The sequence below is a fragment of the Lactuca virosa genome, chromosome 2 (assembly GCF_052849685.1).
Source record: "Lactuca virosa cultivar CGN04683 chromosome 2, Lactuca_virosa_CGN04683_v6, whole genome shotgun sequence".
Taxonomy (NCBI): Eukaryota; Viridiplantae; Streptophyta; class Magnoliopsida; order Asterales; family Asteraceae; genus Lactuca; species Lactuca virosa.
The window spans coordinates 153278919-153299410 of NC_136427.1; positions in this window are offsets into that span (position 1 = coordinate 153278919).

The window sequence follows — 20492 nt, forward strand, 5'->3', positions numbered from 1 at the left end:
TTCCAAGAAAGGGGAGTTACCAATCCAAAGTAATGCCAAGTTGAGTAAGACTCAAAGTCCGAGTACCGAAGTCGAGATAGCAGAGATGAGCCGAGTACCTTACGCTTCCGCAGTTGGCTCGATCATGTATGCTATGACTTGTACTCGCCCTGATGTGGCCTTCGCTTTGAGCATGGTCAGTAGATATCAAGGGAACCCTGGCAAAGCACATTGGACCACAATCAAGAATATTCCTAAGTACCTTCGAAGGACCAAGGAATGGTTTCTAGTCCTCAGTGGGAGTGATGATTTAAGGGTGTGAGGGTATAGTGACGCCAGTTTTCAGACCGACCAAGACAACTACCGGTCTCAGTCGGGCTGGGTCTTTACTCTAAATGGAGGAGCAGTGACTTGGAAAAGTTCCAAGCTGGAGACCGTAGCTGATTCAACGTGCGAATCAGAGTACATAGCGGCGAGCGAAGCGTCAAAGGAGGCGATATGGTTGAAGAACTTCATTGGAGACCTTGGAGTTGTACCAGCCATAAAGGAGCCTATGGAGATATTCTGTGATAATGAAGGAGCGGTTTCCTTGACCAAGGAACCGAGGGATCATGGCAGATCTCAACATATCAACAGGAACTATCACTTTATTAGACATCGGTTAGAAGAGGGACTCCTCGTGGTGAAGAGGGTATCGTCAAAAGATAACCTAGCAGATCCCCTTACGAAGGGACTGAGTAGGGTTAAGCACTACAGCACGCTAGGAGCATTGGGATGAAGGACGATATTAGTTTAGATTAGATAGCTTCGAAACGTGTAATAGATAAATTGTAATTAACATTTGATGATTAAATAAAGACGTATTATTTATAAGTAAAGTTTTCGTCTTGTGTTAATCATTTACATATTATTTCACTTTGCATGTTTTGACTTCCTGAATAATAAGATTATTCGAATAGCCCACAGTCGCTCATACTTTGGAAGTAGGTATGAAAGAAGAATAATAGTCATGAATTAATTAAGAATTAATTTGGTGGCTAAAAGAGATTAATTAAATAAAGGGGACTGGAACTGTCAATTGTGTGATAGTTAGTTATTGGGCTGAGAATCCTTATGGATTAGGGCATGGACAAAATTAAAATGGAGTCCATCTTGAATTCGTCCAAGGAGGCCTTATTCCAGAAGGTCCCTTGGACTACTTAAGGCCTAAGCTGTCCATTAGGGTTTTGACTGAAACCCTAGTAGCACAAGTATAAATAGAACCCTAAGGGCATCAAATTTCAGCCACTAGAAACCCTAGAGAGTTCATAGCCGAAATTGTGCCTCCTTCCCTCTCTCCAATATCATCCTCTCGCTTGTGGTGTTTGTAAGACATTAGAGGTGTGACATTTGTGACACTAAGCTCCAAGAGTTGAAGATTCAAGCCATTCAAGAATGGTAATCATCTAGATCTGATCTATTAGGTTAATTTCGAAATATGTATGCTAGATCTAGGGTTCATAAGTCTTGGATGAATTGCATGTACAATAGAGAAACCTAGATCCAAGCTTTAGGGTTTTGCATGTGCACATAGGATGTTCTTTTGCTCAAAACCCATCAGTTCCGAGGTCTCCATCTGATATTCGGACCTTCGTGGGACTGGCAGGTTATTATCGGAGATTCATTCAGGACTTCTCCAAGATATCCGTGCCCTTGACCCGGTTGACAAGGAAAGCCGTGGTCTTTCGCTGGGGGCCTGAGCAGCAGGCCGCATTTGAGACGCTGAGACAGAGATTGTGCGAGGCGCCAATATTAGCCCTGCCAGAGGGCGTGGAGGATTTTTTAGTGTATTGTGATGCGTCCATCTCAGGTTTGGGTGCGGTATTGATGCAAAGGGGGCATGTTATCGCCTACTCTTCGAGGCAGCTGAAGCCTCATGAGGCGAACTATCCGACGCATGATTTGGAGTTGGGGGCAGTTGTTTTCGCCCTCAAGATTTGGCGTCATTACCTCTATGGGGTCCGTTGTACCATTTACACGGACCATAAGAGTTTGAGGTACCTCATGGATCAGTCAAATCTGAATATGAGACAGCGCGATGGCTAGATGTGGTGAAGGATTACGATTGTGAGATCCTCTACCACCCGAGGAAGGCCAATGTCGTGGCCGATGCGCTTAGCCGCAAGGCAGCGCCGATCAGAGATATTTTCTTGAGGATGACTGTGGTGACTCCGCTATTGGAGCGGATTCGAGAGGCCCAGCAGGAGGCTATGAAGGAGGAACATCGTAAGAGTGAGCGTATTGTGGATCAGGTTTCCTCCTTCGATTATGACAGCCATGGATTGTTGACACTACACCGTACGGTGTGGGTCCCATATCATGGAGGGGTGCACCAGGTATTGATGGATGAGGCGCATAGATCCAGGTTTTCTATCCATCCCGGGTTGACGAAGATGTATAGGGACCTTCGTCTTGATTATTGGTGGCCCTGCATGAAGCGGGATGTAGCTTGGTATGTTGAGAGATGCCTGACCTCCAGGCAGGTCAAGGCCGAGCATCAGAGACCTCACGGAAAGACCCAGCCATTGTATATCCCGATGTGTAAATGGGAAGATATCACTATGGATTTCATCACGAAGCTTCCCAGGACCGTGCGGGGAGTGGATTCGATTTGGGTCATCGTGGATCGGTTGACCAAGAGCGCCCATTTCATTCCGATTCAGGAGAGCATTTCGGCCGAAAAGTTGGCCGACATCTACATCAGAGAGGTAGTGGCTCGGCATGGGGTGCCAGTTTCGGTGGTTTCTGACAGAGATGTGCGGTTCACTTCCAGATTCTGGAAGAAGTTTCACGACGAGATGGGTACTCGTCTGCACTTTAGCACCACTTTTCACCCACAGACGGATGGTCAGAGCGAGCGGACCATCAATACTTTGGAGGATATGTTGCGAGCATGCGTTTTAGACTTCGGAGGTAGTTGGGATACTTACCTTCCTTGGGCAGAGTTTTCCTACAATAACAGCTATCATGCGAGTATCGACCATTCTCCCTTCGAGATGTTGTACAGGAGGAACTGCAAGACCCCGATATGTTGGGTTGAGGTTGGACAGAGGGTCGTGGGGAGTACCGAAGTGGTACTCAAGACTATAGAGAGGATCCAGCATGTTCGGAGCAGGCTCCAGACTGCTCAGAGTCGGCAGAAGAGTTATGCCGACAAGCGTCGTTCGGACCTGGAGTTCCAGGTCGGGGATATGGTGCTCCTGAAGGTGTCGCCTTGGAAGGGTGACATTCGGTTCAGGAAGCGGGGCAAGTTGGGCCCCAGGTACATCGGACCTTTCAGGTTCGTGGCCCGGGTGGGCAAGGTGGCATATAGGTTGGACCTGCCAGCCGAACTCAGTCAGATTCATAGTACTTTTTACGTCTCCCAGCTATGGAAGTGTCTGGTAGACGATTCAGCAGTGGTGCCTTTAGAGGATATTCAGGTGGATGACAGCCTGAACTACATCGAGCGGCCAATAGCTATCCTCGACAGGAAGTTGAGGGATATGAGGAACAAGAGGGTGGAGCTAGTGAAGGTGCAATGGCGGCACCGCAAGGGCTCAGAATGGTCTTGGGAGCCGGAGGACGAGATGAGGGAGCACTACCTCGAGCTTTTTCCGGATTCAGCAGAAGACTTCGAGGACGAAGTCTAAAATAATTGGGGGAGATTTGTAACACCCGGTTCCTGGTATGTATTTAAATTCAAGTAATTTCATGTTTTGCTCCGGGACTCGGTGAGTGGGAGGCCCAACTCGTCGAGTAGACTCGACTTTTGATCAGGAGGATAAGTGACCTACTCAACGAGTCGGGAGACCGACTCGACGAGTAGGGCTGTCTGGACAAAACCCTAATATTTAGGGTTTGCATCCTATTTAAACAACTTATCTTGCCTCAACCCAGCCTCCATCGTCCCTCTCACTTCCAGAAAGCCTTATCTCGAAACCTTAGAGCTTGTTGAGTGTTCTTGAGCCTTTTTTTGAGTATTTAGAGTTGTTTGAAGCTTGAGGGAAGAATTGGAAGCTTGGGGGTTCAGAAAAAAGCAAGTGCATCCAGAGATTTCGCCCCATTTCCAGCTTATTCAAGGTAAAAAGCTTGAACCTTGATTTATCATTCGATAGATCTTCTTTAAGACATGGATCTTGCCATTTTTGGGACATTTCTAAGCCACCTTTGGGTTTGGATCATATTGTGGAGTGTTAGCTTCAGATCTGGAACCATTGAGGGTTCCCATGGCATAAAGGTGCCAACTTTATGGCCATGGGAGTTCCATGCATCATATAAACCACATTTTTAGGCCTTCTGAGCCAAATACCCCATGCATGAACGTCAAGTTCGAAGCTTTACATATAATATGGACCCTAGGAGGTCAGATCTATGGTTTGGATGCATTAAGATCGATTAAAATCGACTGTATAGTTTTGGACAAAGAGGGACTCGGCGAGTCGGGTTGCAATTTCCCCCAAACGTCTTCTAAAATGGTCTTTGGTTGAGTTGAAGGAAAACGTAGCCTGTTGGGGTTTGTTATGGACTTGAAGATCGAAGGACCCGACGAGTTCAAGGAGGAACTCGGCGAGTTCAAGGCAATGTCCCAACCACATGAAGACGGACTCGACGAGTTCAAGGAGAACTCGGTGAGTCATAGACTAAACACCTTCATACGGATGAAGATGAACTCGACGAGTTCAAGGATGAACCCGGCAAGTCAGTTGAAGAAGGTCCCGATGTTTTGGTTGAAGGAGAACTCGTCGAGCTCTTACTAGACTTGACGAGTGGGGACGGGGTTGTAGCATTGTGTGGACATGGGGACTCGACGAGTTGGTGGACCAACTCGGCGAGTCTAGTCAACCAGATGTTGACTTTGACCAAAGTTGACTTTGACCAAGGTTTTAACCTTGACTTTGACTTGGACTTGAGTTGACCCTTGTACGGGTTAAGAGTATGAATTGGTAATGTAGAAAGGATGTTGTGTAGGGATTGAGGAGTCGAGAAGAGTTGATTTCCATACCAAGGACAGTGCAGACACTACACGACATTGAGGTGAGTTACCTTCCAGTAGAGGTGGGTCTACGGCCACAATGTCGGCCCACCAGCAGGGAATGTCTTTAGGTGATTGTCTTTGTGATAATTATCTAGGTTTGCTACTACCTGATGTATTCTATGTACCAGTATGATATGTTCTATGCGATAGTGGTAGTAGGAGGGGAATAGTCCCCCAATACGGTCGTTAGGACCGAAGGGTAGGTCGGACACCCCAGATATGTCTGACCGCATGATTATGATTTGTTATTATGTGATAGTGGTAGGGGTGAAACAGTCCCCGTGACCGTTTGAGATAGACCAGAGGGTCGACATGCACCCCAGAACAGCCTGACACGGGTAGGCCAGCACCACAGAATGGCTTGACATGGGTACGTCAGCACCCCAGAATGGCTTGACACGGGTAGGTCGGGCACCCCAGAATTTCTTGGCAGTATGTATAATTGTATGGCATGTGGTATGATGGGGGAACTCACTAAGCTTTGTGCTTACGGTTTTCATTTTTGGTTTCAGGTACCTCTTCGTCTAAGGGGAAGGATCCGGCAGGGTAGCAGCGCATCGCACACACATGATTCCGCATTTGAGATTTCTAGGATTGTACTATGACATTATTACTATTTGACGATATGGTTTTTGAGACCTGTAATTATGGTTTATCAAATAATATGATATATGTAATGTTTTCCTCAAACAAGTTTTATAAGCAATATAATTAAAACAAAAAAAAAATTGGTCTCAATTTTTGGGATGTTACACTCCAACACCTCCCTCAAATGCTCCTCATGCAATTCTTGGGTCTTAGAATAGACCAGGATGTCATCAATAAACGTAATCACAGAACGATCCAACATAGGCCTACATATGCGGTTCATGAGGTCCATGAATGCAGCTGGAGCATTGGTGAGCCCGATGGGCATCACCACGAACTTGTAATGACCATAACAAGTCTGAAAGGCCGTCTTCTACACATCCCCCTCTCTGACCCTCGTCTGATGATAACCTAAACGAAAATCAATCTTGGAAAACCAAGATGCACCCTGAAGCTGGTCAAAGAAATCATCAAACCTCAGGAGTAGATAACGGTTCTTCACCGTTAGCTTATTCAGCTCTCGGTAGTCAATATACATCCTATGCGACCCATTCTTCTTCTTCACAAACAAGATCGGTGCTCCCCATGGCAAACTCCTCGGTCGAATGAACCCCTTGTTTAACAGGTCCTACAACTGTGTAGGCAACTCCTGCATCTCTGGAAGAGCTAACCGATACGGTGCTTTGGCTATCGGAGCCGCACCCGAAACCAATTCAATCCTAAACTCCACCTGCCTCTCCGGGGGCACTCTAAGAAAATCCTCCGGGAATATATCAGGGTACTCCTGTACAACCGGCACATCATCCACAGTTGTCTTACCCTTATCCCGGGTATCCATAACAGAGGCGACATATCCGGAACAACCCTAATGAAGATAGCGTTTGGCCCTACCTGATGAACATAGAATCGGCCCACGTTGAGCCATCTCTCCCCGAACTACTACCCCCCCCCCACACACACACATACAGCGGCTCTGGTCCTGCTAGCCTCTCGATCTCGAATCGTATACCTTGCGCCTCTTGCCAGAACCCCCTGAAACCTGAGCCTGATCCGACTTTCTCTTCCTCTCCATCTCTAGATCAATCTCCCTCTATCTGGCTCTCGCAATCATATCTTCCAATGTCTTACAACTAGATCGGCTCACAAACTGCCGAATATCACTCCTCAACATCTCATGGTATCTCATTTTCCTCATCTCCTCATCCGCCACATACTGCAGAACTAACAGCTCCTTCTCGCGAAACATAGCGGTGATCTTAGCCACCGTCTCAGTAGTCTGGCGAAGGTCTTGGAACTCCCTCGCCAACTGTTGCACCTCAATCACCGGTTCAAACTCAGCTTGAAATCTAGTCAGAAAATCATCCAATGTCATCGAATCAACCGCCGCATCACCCACAGAGCACCCAACCTCCTCCCACCAATCTCGAGCTCTGTCTTTCAGAAGACAGGAAGCAAGTCTGACATTTGCCCCGATTGGGGAAACTGCTAGTGCGGAAAGCATTAGCGACATCTGTAGACCATCGTCTGCTCGCAATCGGGTCCTTCTCCCCGAAATACTCTGGAGCCCCACATGCTTGGAACTCACGGAAGGTCAACATGCGAGCTCCCATAAATGCCACCATCTCAGACCGAAAAGCGCTCAAACGTTCATCTAAAATCTCCAGAATGCCCTCCTTGGTCGTACCAAAGATCACAGGAGTCTGCTCAAGTATGTTGCGGGTAATGTTAGACGAAATGAATTCCCGTGTCTGATCATCCAACTGTCCGGCTCCAGAACCCGAGCCTGAACCCTCACCAGCACCAGAACCACTAACCGGTCTTCCTCGAAGAGTCACCATACTAAAAATAGACCATAAAAACCATCAGAACACGCATAAATATATATCGAGGAGTCCCATACTCTACAAGATTCTTGGTATCATCGTAGCTCTCCTTGAGTCAAGTACGAATCCTTTGCTTCCAGTAGTAAGGGCCCATACTACCTTCTACATCTATCCGTACTTTCCTTAAGGATCGTTTTGAATCCTCGAAGTCACTCCTTATCCACACATACAATCCTCAGCAATACAAGACTCCCAACACTAAATCTCTTCCTAGGCACCTCTTAGGGCAATCACCACACCACTCCCCTATTGGGTTTTGAGCATTCTAACACTCCTATGGTGTACATGCAACCCTATAAACCTTGGATCTATGTTTTCTCTATTATACATGCAAATATTAAATATTCCAAGGTTTCATCCTAACTAGCATATTATGAAGCACCTATACTACAAAGTTCTAGTTAGATGACATACCTTTTGATGTAGCTTGATGTCTTCAAGCTTTAAGAGCTTAGCCCCAATAGTGTGGAAGCCTCAAGTGGAATCACAAATCACCAAAACACCTTGGAAAACCTTTAGAGAATATGGATACTTGGCTCACACTATGAAATCGGTTATTGCCCTCTTTAGTGTATCCACACTAGCCACTAGCATAATTTCATGAACCATAAGACCCTTTATATAGTGTGGAGGATTAGGGTTAAACCCTAATATCCATCACCTTTCATTTCCTAGGATCCATGGGTTAAACCTCCATGGACTATCCATGAAGACTTAGCCCAACCTAAATGAACTTGGCCCACTACACATATATATATCTAAGAGTCCATATTTAATTAGTTCCTTTTGATCACTTAATTAATTATAAATTAATTCTTGATCAATACTAATTTAATAATATGATTATATATTGATATATTAGAACTTATAATATATTAATATAGATCATAAATATACTATTCTCAAAAGTCTATCCATATAAATTGTGTCGGTGAAGTGCAACCCAAATGGACCATGCCGGGTCGGGTCAAGTACATACCAAATATAGTTATGGACTTAGACATTAATCCAACAGTCTCCTACTTGGATAAGTCTAAAAATATTATTGAGTATGACTTCAAAAACCAACTGGCAATCGTAGCTCTTAAAGCCGCTGTCGAACTCTGATCTTGTCAATGAACTCTGACCTTTGTCAATGACTTGTCCATTAGATAAGGGATCATATATTCCTCCATTCTAGATATCATATGGACTGAGACATGGATTATCAATCATTCTCTCTGTCCATTTGTTGTTTCCCGATTTCCGATTTATGATGACTGACTGATTGAACAAATCAAATCAGTCCTGGCTTGGCCAAGCACTCACATGTGTCATCACTAAATCATCGAGGGGCCCACAGATATCTCTTTTATCCCGAAGGTAAAAGGAATGGATAAACTTCGACTCATATGGCTTGTTCTACTACTTGTTGAATCATACACAAAGGCACGTTTTATAACATCGAGTTACCAAATGCGTTTTCGTGCAATCAATGTATAACCAACTCATAGTAACAACTCATATCTCTAGGTTTGAAGAATATAAGATATTATCGCCTCATGATCACTCGTGATAAAATCCATGAAGTGATTCAAATGAGCGCGGGTTGAATCCAATACTCAGAACTTATGAGCACTCATGAGTGTTGTAGCACCCCTTTGTCCACCAACTTGGACCTCTACAAACCAACCCATGACAGTCTTGATTCATATCTACTTCCAACATATGACCGACTGTGGATGGTTTGAATAACTTAATCATTCAGGAAGAGCGACTTAGTTATTCTGGAAGTCAAAACATGCAAAGTGAAACACAAGAATAAATGAATCAAATATGGTATCAAACCCTATGAATATAAATAAACACTTTTATTTATCACCATAATGATTACTCATTATTCATTGTTTCGGTTTTATCAACTTTATACTTGAATTAAAAACACTAGTTGTCCCATGCTCCAAGCATGTACACTATGTTTTTCTTAAACAATAACTTTGCCATACACCAAGTATGCACTCTATGTTTGTCTATGATCCTTACTTTGTGAAATAAACCAATTGAACATAATTTCAATGATTCTAATTTCACACTCCCAAATCCTTATCGAAAAAGGTGAGAATTTCAAATTCATATCATTTATCGAAATCTGTTTAGATTTTAAACTTATATGCACTGACCCTCCTGTAATGAATATGTACAAAGTCACAAAGACTTGTCAACAGTCATTATAAGGTATTCCAATGGAGATCAACTCCATGAAAACTAAGTCTCATATTCAAAGTGCATTGATTTGGACATGCTTCTTGCATTAAGTTTTCTAATCTTACACAGATAACTTCCACCTATGGAGACAACTCCATATTCTCATTTTGATTATCACTTCTAAATAAGAGATGCCTCTTTTCATAATATGTCAATATGGTCCTTCCAAAATTAGCACTATACTTCCAACTGTCCCTGAGCAACCAATCTTTGGTAAACCTCAGATTGTCCTCGACAATTGCTTAATCATTTTAGTCATATCCAATTCTAGACCTTTTCCCTTCTTAATGCCTCTGGGCATTTGGAAAAATTTAGAAATGACAAATATTATAGCACATGCAATCGATCCTGTACCCAAAGCAAATGGTACACGATTCATGATGTCTCACATAAAGACATGATTCTAGACCAGTCTTTTGCTACAATATTTTTATTTGCCATGTTTTCAAAATTTGACTATGAAGAGGGATGCCGTAATCATAATCGAATTTTGAGAACGCAATATATAGAATTTCCTTAAGTTGAACCAATCCAACATGAAATTCATATATATATATATTCTTGACTAAAGATGATTAAGGTCTCAATCTAAGCCTTTAGAACTGAAATGAAGTATATCATCTCCCTTAATTATAGCAAAACAACTTTTTCAATCCCTGCAGCCTCACGAATTGAAACTTTTGTTTTCTATAATTAACATTGCTAACCTGCAACACTAACAATAATTATCATGCTCCCACTAACATGATGATTATTAGCATAAAACTTATGCTCCCACTAGCTTTGACATGTACTCAGAAATCAGCTGGACTTCTAGAAATCAATATTTTATTGACTTTCTTACCAAAGTTCAGATTTCTGATACGAGATGCTTTGATAAAACTTTATCAAAATCATACACCTTTCCTTAGATAGCATGCATGTGTGTCTAAACAATTTCAGAACTATGAAAAGGGATGTCGTAATCATAGTCTCAATTGTTTAGACCTTTTGCCATCTGCTTCAAATCTACTTGGTGGAAGTGTTTCCTCACCATCATTTTCATGAATCGGAGAGAAACCTTATGACCCTTAGATTTTATGGTGTATGTGTTCTTATCCATGTGAATCGTCAAAACCATAGTCACAAGACAAGGATAACGACAAATCCAAACTCATATGGACTGAACTTATGCAATCTTAACTTCTTGCCACCTGGCAGTACAGGGCCTGCCATTGCTTCCAAGTTGTTATGCAACCAATTGAGAACTTTCAGAACTCCTATGCAAAGCCAACTTTAACTGGAATGGGCATAGAATATGTCAACACGATAGGTTATAAACCTCAAGTCGTGTGCTAGTGAAGAACCTCAGGTTTTATTCTTGATTAATTCTTGAAATTCTTTTTAGGATCTTTAAGACTCCCACTATCCTCTTGACATATAAGACTATCTTGCCAAATATTCAAGAGATAGTGCGGATTCTTTATCAAGACAAACACTTCACACAATTGGCCTTAGTTGGTCTTTGTTTTATCTAAAACATCACAACTTACCAATTTCAAATGTACAAGAGTAGGACACTTTTACTCTTACATTTGACAAGTGTTTTAAACCTTTCTTTAAGATATGTCACTCAAGTTACAATCTTGGAGTATGACTCTAAGAATTGTTTTGGAACGAAGTATGACTCATCTTCCTGATCTAACCATTTCAACAATTCATGACTCCTCTTCTTAGTCATAAGAATGCACTAAGATGACCTTTAGAGGACTAATTGTGATATGATTTCTAAATCATTAAGATGATCACAAACATGATACTAAAGTACTCTCCCATCTTTTCAGATTTGAGAAACTTTTATCTTTCTGCCTAATTTGATTCTTCCCATTCGTTCTGCCATACATTGAGACTTTTCCAATGTTTCAGAATTATACTTAAACTTGTAAGTATAACCATATTTACTAAACTTTAGTAAATAAAATAGTCTTAACGAGATTTGTGGTGGACATGACCAGTGCACAAGAATGTGTACTCGATCCCTTTAGTCCTTCACTTGACTCACACATCCATGTGAACAAGTAATTAGTCTTGATTTTCTAATGCTTGAAAGTTCTCATTCATCATACTATTCAACTTGCATGATTCCAAGTTTCGGTCCAATTGAAACTTGGGTGATGAGGAACTTTCATGATTTGGTAAATTTAGACACTACCACAAATGAAAGAATCAAATCCATTTTCCAATATTGCTGTCAGTGGAATCATATAAGCAACAATTTTCCACAAATGCCATTGTAAGGATACTTCAAATAAATAAAATTAAACAATTTTCTTTTATTTTAAAACTTTGCGGAAAAACTTATCCTTACAATCCACATGGAAAATTGTTGTTATCTATTCCTTAGCAATATATCTAACTTCTTAAGCAACTGCTCAAAATTGTGATGCGATCGAAATCCACCTTCGCAATCAGAATCAGCATATACTTCCTTTAAGATTTCTCTCTATTCTTTGATTCTTAAAACATCAACATGTGACCTAGTCACATCATGTAATGAGGATCTCAGAATAGAACTTAACAGAGTTAGATAATGGGCTCTACCTGATGTAGAGTCAAACTTATTGACTTTAACATCCTTAGGTAAATTTGGCAGCTTTGCAATCAACGCCCCTTCCTTTGGCAAAATAAACATATGGACTCTTTGGTAATGGGACTATCTCAGACTTAGCCTTTCTCTTTACCATTTGGTCAACCGGGTTGACTATGGCCAATCCCTTTCCATTGGGAAGAGAATGTTTTTTCTGGATTTCCAGTGTCACCATTGTCACTGTCCATAAAGTTTTTGGGAAGTTGATCTTCTAATCAAATTTGCTTTACTATCGTTCCAAATCATTGCTGATTCAGCAGCACCAAGCAAATAGATATGATCATTAAGGTTCATGTCATAGTCTGTTTCATAGTAGTCCCAAAGGAACTCACTATGTGACTTAGAAAGTGATTGAGCATCCAACTTTCTCAAGACTTTGACACCCAACTCTCCCGGCTTGTCAATATGTGACTTCATCTCTAAGATGTGATCACACATAGACCTTGCTTGCCATTAGGGCTTGAGTGACCTTGAACTTGTGGGTTAGGGAGAATAATTGGAGGAGGTGGAGGAAGAGAAGTATGACTTCCATGAGCCAAACTCGGGAAGTCATATTCATTAGGAAAGCTTGGTTTGGGAAGATCATTGTTGTCTAAACCAGACATCAACAATGGGAGAAATTCACGTAAAGTTGATTTAAGTCCTTAATATAACACCCAATATGATATATTAAGGCTAGGACCCAACAAACTATTTTATAACTTGGAAGAGGGATGCCGTAATCCAAGCTATAAAATATTTGAAGGTAGGTGAATGACGATTCACCAATTTCCACCAAGATAAACGAAATGTATTATTAGGTTTTAATTGGTTTTGAAACTCCTAGATTCTTTTGAGATTCATTGAACTTTTCAATGGCATGTTTCAATCTCGAGTGTGCCCTTCAGGTTTTGTGACTGGGATGCCGAGGATCACAAAACAAGGTGTGAAGTAACCATGCAAATATACTTGGTACCCTTAATAGTTACCCTTTGCCTACCTTGTTAAGTCCAGGTTAGTGTGCCGGTTAACCACACACGCTCCACTAACAGCTTAAACAAAGTGCAAAGTGTAATTTCATGGATTAGCACCTTATTCACATTTTCCTAAGTAACTAAGATTGGGAATTTATAAGTGTTTAGTTACTTAGTATTTATCATTATACTTATAATGAAGGGAGAATTATAGTCCTTGTCCTACCTGTTCAGCTAACGACCCTCCACCGGTCAAGGAAGCGGTGAGTGAGAGTGGACACCCATTAAACTGCCATTTTATAGGCAGTAACCTTATACCCCCCTTATAGACCGGCTTCGTGAATGAGGCCTACTAATGGTAAGACGACTTGCTCTTATACATATAATATATTAAACTTTTAATATTATAATAGTATAAGGGTGTATTTTAGACATTTAAAATACTTGGTGGTTTAATCTATTAATTAAACTAGACTTTTAATTTAATTAAACTCAAACCATATATTTATGGATTAATAATACTCTTTTAATTAAACGCTTTAATTAACTATTAATAAAGTCCATAAGAGTTAATTTGAACTATTCAACAAAACATCATAATTCCAATTATTAAACTCAAAATTAAAACCATTTAATTAATTGTTTAAGTTATGAACCCAAGAGTTTTAGAATTCAATTCTTTTTTTCATAAAAAACTTTTCTCAAATTCCAAAACTTGAGGGCAAGTTTTGTAATTCTTGAAAACCTTTGGATTCCATAACTTATGGAATTAATGGTGTTTTATGATGAAACTTTCCATGTTCCATAACTTAAGAACAAGTTATGGAATTCTTTAAAACATTAACACCAAATTTTGTAACTCCATAAAAACTTTGAATCAAATTTTTTTTTTTTTTTAAAAAAACTTTCATATCCATAACTTATGGAAGTTTCAAAAACCCTTAAGATCACAACTTTAAAAAAAAACTTTTGAGCTCCAAAATTTTATGACAAAATATGTAACTCCTTAAAACATTTAGATCAAACTTTTAAAACTAAGAAAATAATCATATCATTTTATTTTTTACTAAATTTGACCTAATTCAACTCATATAACAAATGATTCAAATTTTACAAATAATTCGTTTTTCACAAAACAAGTAATTATCTTAAAATTTGACAAACGTCATGTTTTTTTTTCATTTTTTTTCAACTTGAAAATAAAACATTTGCATCAATATAACAGAAAACAACCCATGGCTCTGATACCACTGTTGAGTTTTGAGCATTCTAACACTCATATGGTGTACATGCAACCCTATAAACCTTGGATCTATGTTTTCTCTATTATACATGCAAATATTAAATATTCCAAGGTTTCATCCTAACTAGCATATTATGAAGCACCTATACTACAAAGTTCTAGTTAGATGACATACCTTTTGATGTAGCTTGATGTCTTCAAGCTTTAAGAGCTTAGCCCCAATAGTGTGGAAGCCTCAAGTGGAATCACAAATCACCAAAACACCTTGGAAAACCTTTAGAGAATATGGATACTTGGCTCACACTATGAAATCGGTTATTGCCCTCTTTAGTGTATCCACACTAGCCACTAGCATAATTTCATGAACCTTAAGACCCTTTATATAGTGTGGAGGATTAGGGTTAAACCCTAATACCCATGACCTTTCATTTCCTAGGATCCATGGGTTAAAGCTCCATGGACTATCCATGAAGACTTAGCCCAACCTAAATGAACTTGGCCCACTACACATATATATATCTAAGAGTCCATATTTAATTAGTTCCTTTTGATCACTTAATTAATTATAAATTAATTCTTGATCAATACTAATTAAATAATATGATTATATTAATATATTAGAACTTATAATATATTAATATAAATCATAAATATACTATTCTCAAAAGACTATCCATATAAATTGTGTCGGTGAAGTGCAACCCAAATGGACCATGTCGGGTCGGGTCAAGTACATACCAAATATAGTTATGGACTTAGACATTAATCCAACATCCCCGCCATCAGCTGTAGAAGGAACTCCCACTAACTCCCTCTAACTAGCTCACGAATACAATTACATATCATCGACACTAGATAATTCTTCAAATGAAAGGTCTCACACTACAATGATAGGACTCAAATAAGAGTTGTGCAATAGGGTTAAAACCTAACCTTATAAAATTATTTAGTCTCAATGATATGTAACTTATCATATTCGCTTATTAGTTAGATGAAGTTAATAAGAAATCCTAAAAATCACAAAGCAAGTAGCATTCGAGCATCGAGTAATCGAAACAAGCATAACCTAAACAGGTCATCCTATCACTGACTGATCAGTACTAACATGTAAGTCTACAAGCTCATACAATAAGCATATAAAGGCATCTCTCCTAGCATTCTATCATGCAATTCCTGAGAAGATCCATAGCCCTAAATAGCATGCGATTCACAGATTCACAAATCAAAGCATATCATATAACATGTATGGGTATTTTGGGAAAACTTACTTGAGCTCGGTCGATTGCATGCACCACACCCCTTTTCTTTTATTAGAAAATCCTTTTATAACACATTTCTTTTTGAAAATTCTACCACACCCTCAGTTTGAGTTCAGGCACACTCGAGAGTATTCCCGAATCCCTCAAACTAAGGCTCTGATACAAACTTGTAACATCCTAAAAATGAAGACTAAAAATTTCGATTTTTAAATTAATAAAACATTATCCAAAACATCATCATAGAAACCATAGTGAATCAGAGTGTATCAATAAACATCCAAGTACATCAGAGTAATATAAATTGTGGAACGATGTGGTGTGTGCACTGCAATCATCCTGGGCTCTTTCCCTTCGAACCAGAAGTAGCTGAAACACAAACTGAAAAATGTAAGTACAAAAACTTAGCGAGATCCCCAAAATACCAAATATCATACATATCAAACATATAATGGGCCCCGCCCGGCATCGATCCCTAATCGCAACAGATATGTCAGTCATCAGGCCCCGCCTGGCATCGGGTGCTGCCCGGTATACATACAAACATATAAACACATGCATAAAAATCACAAAGATAAATAACATACAATATAATCATAAGGCCCCGCCCGACTTCGAGACCCGCTCGGTAAACATATCATAAAACCTACATGCAGATGCAGAGTCACACAGACAACTAGCATCCTAATCATAATAAACCATGGGCCGACATTGGTGCCTTCGACCTCTAAACATAGTGAGGAAACTCACCTCAAGCTGCAGAATCTCTCAGATAAAAATCTCGATCTGTTGATCCGGAAAATCCCACGCTAACATAATCAATAATATTTAATTAATAATTAGATCTCGACCCATAATCAAGAATCTAAATTACTTGTCCAACCTCGAGGATAAAAGACCATTTTACCCTTTTTCCTACTTTGCCCAAAATCAAGGCCCAACCCAATTACTCAAGAGGCCCAAATTCCTTAATGGCATCCCAAGGCCCATTATTAACCATCATCCTAGTTGGGCCCAAAATCATCATGGGCCTAACCCCAAGAAGGCCCAATATACATCCATGGCCCATAGTCAGAAGTCCAATAGCCCAACAAGGCCTACACCTTAAAAGCCCATAATAGTCCCCAGTCCAAAGGACCAAACGGAGAAGCCTATTGCACCGAGTACGCTCGACGTTCTCCTCGTACGCTTGGCGTACGAGTGTTGACTCGAAATCAGGTAGCTGACCCAGTACGCGCAGCGTACTAGTGGTTACGCCCCGCATACTGGCTTGAGTCCCATTTGGCCAAGTTTGTCTTAACTACTTAAGCTCTTAATCTCAAAACCTCATATCAACTTCATTTCAAGGTATTAATGCATAAAGTTGGCAACTTTTTCATCTTTAATGTCTTAATGGGACCCTAAAACCTGATTTTGTCCATTAAGACCCATAATAAGGGGTCAACCTCATGCATGGACCAATATGATTCATCAAGATGGCACCTTTGCACACAAGGAACATCATAGAGATTAAGATCTAGCATCCTAGCTCATAGAGGGACTCAAACTCCCATAGAGAACCCAAAAGACCATACTAAACTAAAAAAACAAGCCCTAATCTCAATCTAACACAAGGAGGTTCCAAGATAAGAACTTTATACCTTCTGGAGCTAGCAAACTTGATGAAGATTCTGGATCTACAACCTGAAGTCCACCCAAAGCTTGGTCACCAAGCACCACCTTCTTCAATGCACACCAAAACAACACAAAATTACTTCCAAAGCTCAAAAACACATTATGGGAGGCTAGGGTTTTGATCTTAGGGTATTAGGGAGTGGAGGCTGGCCAAAAGATACAACCACGGCAACATAAGTTGCTTAAATAGAGCACAAACCCTAAAGATTAGGGTTTTCCCCTGCTTAGCGTATGCTTTGCATGCTCCCACGTACGCCGAACGTACGTGGGTGAATCTCGTGTCCATAAATGAGCTAGTACGCTAAGCGTACTCATAAAGTACGGCCCACGTACTAGCTAGGGACCAAAAAGATAGACATTTTACAATAAGGGGTTAAAATGGAAACATACCAAACTCGAATGTTATAGTGAGTCTGTGAGGTTTATATTTTGTTTTTTGTTTTATTTTAATTAAATAAATAGTTAAGTAAATAAAAAGAAAAAAGAAAAACATAAGAGCATAATTATCACTTTGAAAAAGTTCAAAGCAAATTGTACTTTTTTATATTTTTGTTATTTATAACATTTTTTTCAGTTATAGCATTGTATTTTAAAAGAATTATATTATGTTGTTTTCTATTGTAGTGGTTTACTTCATGTTTTCATTTCCAATAATATAATACTACTTTATTTGTTTTTTTTACAATCCACATTGTTTTTTTATATAAAAAATAGTATTCTCAATAATAGCATCTTACTTTATTTGTTTTTTCGATAATAGCATCCTACAATAATAACATTCTCAATAGATATATCAAATACACAATAACATCCTACTTATACCAAAAACACATATTCTTTCACATACATATATAATAGCATCAAATACATATACTTTCACATACATATACCACATATACACCAAATATACATACATTTTCATTTCATATATCAAATACATAATAGCATCCTACTTATACCAAAAACATATACTTTCACATAATACATAATAACATAAAATACACATACTTTCACATATATATACCACATATACACCAAATACACATACATTCTCAATACATATATCAAATACACATTAGCATCCTACTTATACCAAAAATACATACTTTCACATACATACATAATAATATCCTACGTATACCAAATACATAAATTTTCACATACATACACCAAATTCATATACATATATCAAATACACACATGTACCACATATACACAAAATTCACATAAATTCACATACATATTATACACACATACATACACCAAATACACATTTTCACATATATACACCACATTGAAATACATATATCAAATACACATATTATTTTGCAATTAATCTCCAAAATCATAGTAAATAGAACTTGTGGTGGCCAAAAATCAACAATTTGTGCAGTGGTGGTGGTGGTGATCGTCGTCGGTGACAGCAACAGTCGGCGGTAGCGGTTGTGAGAATGGAGGAAAAACTCTTCTTAAACAATTTTTTTTGCAATTAATCGTGAATACAAGTGGAAATCGACATTAAAAGAGAAAGAAACTGAGAGATGAGGAAGGAAAACACGAACCTCGAACGAAATCGCAACAACATTGCTAGAATTAATGTCACAGTGGAATCGTCAGAGATGTCGAAGTGGGGAGTTTCCGGTGGCCTAAAGGTGTCGCCGATATCTCTTCTAACCTTCGGGAATGATCGATTAAGCGAAAGTTGTCGGAGGAAAAGTGGAAAAAAAACATATATAAATGAAAGCTGAAAGCAGAAAGATGAGTGTTATTTACGTCGACCAATAGCAGCGACACTAAACCTTTAGCGGCGACAATCACAAATAGCGGTGACATCTAAGGAGAGAACTTATGCTACATCTTTTTTTCTACCTGTAGCAACGACTTTTTGTCGCCAGTATTGGGTTTGTGCGAAAACGAGGCCACAGTCATTGGATTAGATACTCGATCGGACAGTTGAGGTTTATCAGAAGCGGATAACGTAGATTCGGTCAACAAGACATTACCGGCGATGGCTTTAGTGGCGACACGGACTTTTAGCGGCGACAAAGTGATGAGTCGCCGCTAAAGGTCCTTGTCGTTGTTAAAGGCGTCGCCGGTAATGCCTTGATTTCTTATAATGCTTATGGTAAACCGCATGGACCAATTTTGAAATTGTCTTAATAAAATTTTATAAAGAATTAAACATAATCATAATCTACTTTTATTCTACGTTTAAATCTATCTATGTCCAAATGAGATCTGAACCTTCAATCTCATGGAGTGAACCTTTTTTTTCAAAATTCATACATGTTCACGCCACTTTCAATCCATCTTTTTTAAATGGTGTTGGTGTACGTCAAAGTTCTAATAACTAAAACAGTTGATAGCTTAGGCTTGAGTGCTCAGGAAGACATGCCATTTGCACAAAACCATGTAACTAATTTAATTTACTAAGATTTTTAGAGATTTATGTAATATTTATAATGTCAAATATGGAACGCCCCTACTAATATAAATAATTGGGGATAAGTAAAGGAGTAGCATTCGTGTACTACTAGATCGCCATAACGATAAAGTAATACAACTTTTTAATACCCTCTATAGTGATGGAAGTGACAAGCACGAACCAACATATAAATAGTAAGGATTTACGAAACTATATGTTAATTTTATAAAATATACAAATATTGACGAATTTAAAATTGTAGTTTTGTTGTCTTGATGGAAATATAAGAAACCACAATTTCCGATTTTGGTCGCAATGATCCGAGATTTGTTAACAAATTTTCACGTCTGTTTGGGAATCCACTTTTTATTTAAGTGGCAAGGTTGTAATATTGACTCGGAGACTTACATGACAATCGGTGAAGGCGTGCGATCACTAAGGATACAATTCAACACATCAAGATGAAATACTAAAACAACAATAGCACACGGTTTATCAATGCACACTACTAACAATTTTTACGATGACAAAGATGTTGAATACGAAGAGAGATGTAAAATTATTC